Raw genomic sequence first — 4570 nt, 5'->3', positions numbered from 1 at the left:
AAACCTTTGTAGGCGGAAGAGTATCTTTGGCATGTTGGAGCCCCTGAACTGAAAGCAAATACAGTGGTACCTCAGATTACAGATGCTTCAGGTTACAGACTCCGCTAACCCAGAAATAGTACCTGGGGTTAAGAACTTTGCTTCAGGATGAGAACAGAAATCACATGGTGGCAGCAGGAGGACCCATTAGCTAAAGTGGTACCTCAGGTTAAGAACAGTTTCAGGTTAAGAACGGACCTCCGGAACAAATTAAGTTCTTAACCCAAGATGCCACTGTAGCTGGGTTGGCAGCAGCAAAATAGGATATAAAGTTTAGGAGCAGCTGCATACATTTAAATTCCTTTGAACTCAGTACAAGTGAATGCACATCCACATAAAACAGTGTTGATTCACAGCTAACATTGATTCTTCTAGTACAAAAGTTTTGTTACAGAGCCTGCTGGTTTGCTGTAGTTATAACCTACTTCAGGAGGACTGGAACTTTGTTCTCAAGATCATATTACACAAAACAGCAGTGTGTGATGTAGCACCACTGTGTTTATGAAGTCACATACATTCCCATGGCAGGAGATTGCCTCTGTTCTTGTAGGGCACGGCAAGAAAGCTTAAACTACATGTTAAGCAGAGCTATGCGATTCTCCCCCTCTTCCTTTCTGTTTTTAATCCAAAGCATTCTGAGGCAGTATGCATGTTACTAAAAGAACAGTGAGGGCAGAGTAGCTGCTTAACTCCCTCCTGGTAATTTTTCTGCTTTTTCATGCTCCGGGGGACACAGGAGTCCCCTTATCTACTCTATATCTTAGAAACCAAACATCTGAACTGGGAAAATGAGTGAAGGGGGAGCTTCTAAGATTCAGCGTGCCCTAGACAGCTTCTTTGGGTTTTGTTTTTTTGAAAAACACCCACAATACTCTTTATGTCTCTGATACAGTCAATTTGTTGAAAGGAATACCAATTGGTTGACTCATTGACTAGATTATCCCCTACCTTGCTATTGTGTGCTTTATTCGCCTGTCTTTTAAAAGGTCAGGATTCTTCCCCACCTTTCCCTTCAAAGATTTGCCTTGATGTGCATTTCCACTATTTATTTATTTTTACCTCAGGGTGGCACCACAGCTCCTTTCTTCTGAAACATGCCTTCCTTGAGGCTGTGAGTTATTCACTGTGGTTCAAAGGGCAGCCAAAAAAGCCTGACCAAGTGTAACTAAATCAGACGGGCATGAAGAAAGATGGTGAGCAAAATGTGATATGTGAGTGACCCTCTCACCCTTCCCAACCATTCTCAATAATTAGAGCAAACGCATGGCGGATAATGAATGGAGGGAAAAGTCCGAAGGTGAACTAAAAATGTTCAGAACTTAATTATGTATTTCACAAGGAAGAAACATGTATTCTTGATTAGTTATACAACTATATATTGTGTACACATGGTTTGCAACAATGATGAACTATATAAAGTATACCATGACAGAGGGAAGGGTGGGATGGGGGTGGAATTACCTGTATGTTGAATATATTTTCATGCTGTCAGGGGAATAACGCAAAAATGGGAAGACAGGTCATTTTCCGTAGCAGTAATAATAATAATTTCTCTATGCTTTATATTTTAAAGAAAAATCTCTCATAAGCTACATCAAACATCAAATAAAACAATCCAGAATAAAACATTATTGAAGAAAGTATTATAGAAAACAAAGGTGGGTTTGGCTTTTGCTGCCGAACTCGCCAAGGGACTGAGTCCCCAAAGTCCAGATGGATGGATGGAGGCAAGATCCATGGAGCAAGGCCGATCTTTATTTTTCTGTTGCAACAGAGTTCGCTTCCCTCCTTGTAAGGAGTTGGAGAGACCCTGAACAATGGTGCACAAGCCCCCAAAAATACTTTTGAAATTGCCCACCCTGTAGCCCAAGACTACCCAGCAAAACATCATACATACATCACAGAAGGAGGCGGTGTCCAGCAGAAATTTGAGAGTGTTGCTTCTCTCCTGTCTGCCAGGATACCTGATAATGCCTTACTTGAATGCATTTTCTGGGTAGCTTGGCCATTCCTTTGAGATGGTAAACATTTTAGTTACTGAATCTCTTACACATATTGATAGTTTGCTCAGCTTATACTTGCCAGACTGCATTTGCAGGGAGGTATAAGCCCCTACGGGACACAGGTGGCGCTGTGGGTTAAAGCCTCAGCGCCTAGGACTTGCTGATCGAAAGGTCGGCAGTTCGAATCCCTGCTGCGGGGTGCGCTCCCGCTGCTCGGTCCCAGCGCCTGCCAACCTAGCAGTTCGAAAGCACCTCCGGGTGCAAGTAGATAAATAGGGACCGCTTACTAGCGGGAAGGTAAACGGCGTTTCCGTGTGCAGCTCTGGCTCGCCAGAGCAGCGATGTCACACTGGCCATGTGACCCGGAAGTGTCTCCGGACAGCGCTGGCCCCTGGCCTCTTAAGTGAGATGGGCGCACAACCCCAGAGTCAGTCAAGACTGGCCCGTACGGGCAGGGGTACCTTTACCTTTATAAGCCCCTACAGTCCAATGACAATTGGAAAGCTTTCTCCATTTCCTTCCTTCCCAACCTAGCCTGGAGAGAGAGAGAGAGAGAGAGAGAGAGAGAGAGAGAGAGAGAGAGAGAGAGAGAGAGAGAGATTGTAAACAGCACAGCAACTCCCCCTTCTTGACTCTTAAGCCTGACCTGACACTGCACTGAATACCCAGGTGGGCACAGCTGAGTAAGATGTCTCTATCCTTCCTCTCCCACCCTGGTCTCAGTGATATAGATCAGATCAGCCTCCTCATCCACAATCAGATCATGGACGAGGGAGGTTTTAGTCAGAGCCATACCCATATGACTTATATATAAAAAACACCCTAAGGGATTGCTTCTATAAATTTTTGCAGCATACAAACTATCGAACGCTTGAACCATTGTCAAGCTGAGGCCTGACAAAGGTGCTGTTTGCTTAAACTGGGTGATCCTTTTCTGTCTCATGTTTTCCTAACCTTAGTGAACGCTGTTATCTGTGGTTGTACATTTACAGCAACTGATTGTCATTATGTTGTAACATTGCCAGTATATTCTCCTATGATTGCATCTCAAGCAGAGATGTCAGAGAGTTCTAATGCACACAGAGACAACAATAATTATTATAGCCTTTGTGGAGAATATAACTGGTTGGATATTTAATATTTGATGCCTTTTACTTTGAATTTATTTGACCTTTTTTCCAACCAGCACAGACAAAACTACAAATGCAGAGAAAATGAGAATTCCCTGTTTTACTTCTTCTGAAACATAATTCTGGAGGAAGCACCTTCTCCTGTTCATCCTGCACCAAGGCTTAGAGAGGGTGAGAGATGCCACCATATTCAGAAGGTAGGGTTATGACAGAGAAGATCAGGGCCTTTTCCATGATAGCACTCTATTTAGGGAAAGATGGCTTTAGAGGACCTGGCTAGACCAGATATTTCAGGAAAGCCATTAAAAGCCTCATTTCGTAAGGCATCTGCTGTGTTTTGTTCCACGTCTGTATGTATGTGTGTGCCATTTTAAGATCTGTTTGGCTTGAAGTTTAATGTTTTAAGTTGAATTGCTTTGCTTTGGCTGAATGATAGTATCATTAAAAAAACCCAACCGAAATGCATGCACGAATAAACTCCTCAGATTAGTCTTTGATGTCAACCAACATGGCTTTCTTGACATACATATTACAGGAAATATGAATTTGAAGAAGTGAATGAAACATGGATGACTGAAAAGTGTCTATTGATTTATAAGGTGAGCCATAGTGCTGTCCTCCGGAAAAAAACTACCAGTGGTGCTTCAAAAATGAAAAGTGTACTGTCAACAACATCAAAACATGGCAAGATCCTTTGATGCAGAGGTGCCAGGAGTAAGCTGTGTTGTGTTCTCTATGTGGGAGGCTGGTAATACTGATGATCAAATTCCATCTATTTTGAGAGAAAAATGGCTTTCTCCCAAGATTTCTTCCATGTGCTATGCTAGCTGATACAGAAAGTCATAATAAAATGCAACAAATTTGTATTTTAGCAATGAACCAGGTATCTCATTAACAAAAATTTACTGCCTTATTAATTCTCATCAAAATGCCAATTAAATTGCATTTAAAGTGCTACAGCTATGTTTTTCTTGAGACTTTTAAAAGATGGGAGTTTTACACTCTAAATTTGTATTGTGAACAGCTGGAATGTGTCTGGAGACGGAGAACATGGGCATTTGCCTAATTATTTTTTTAAAGCTGGGTTTTTTTCCTTTCCAACAGAGTAACAATTTAAGGAACTGCACATATTGAATTGCTAATACTTTAGCATAGTAACAGCTAGGCAACCATGGTGGAAATATTCTGCTTCATATACAGCACACTGATGAATTATTAGAAAAAGAAAGTAATTCACTTTGTTAAATTAGAACTGTTGCCAGAGGCACTATGAATGTTAACAGCCATGTAATCATGCAAAATATTTGGATTTTATCAATAGAAAACACTATGCAGATGCAATAAGTATGAAACATAATCTAAGAATGATTCATTGGAGAGAAAATATGTCTTTCTCTT

General features: G+C 41.4%; 1 long non-coding RNA gene across 1 annotated transcript; it reads left to right on the top strand.

Moving 5' to 3' along the window:
* Nucleotides 1–628: 628 nt before the first annotated feature.
* LOC309364254 lies at nt 629–3910 on the top strand. Its single transcript, XR_014165786.1, has 4 exons — nt 629–738; nt 1104–1243; nt 3229–3369; nt 3708–3910. It is a non-coding gene; the product is annotated as an uncharacterized lncRNA (long non-coding RNA).
* The last annotated feature ends 660 nt before the right edge of the window (nt 3911–4570 follow it).

This window comes from Podarcis melisellensis (genome assembly GCF_964234715.1).
Source record: "Podarcis melisellensis genome assembly, chromosome: 2".
NCBI lineage: Eukaryota > Metazoa > Chordata > Lepidosauria > Squamata > Lacertidae > Podarcis > Podarcis melisellensis.
The sequence above is the reverse complement of the archived record's forward strand: the minus strand, read 5'-3'. Positions and strand labels throughout refer to the sequence as shown.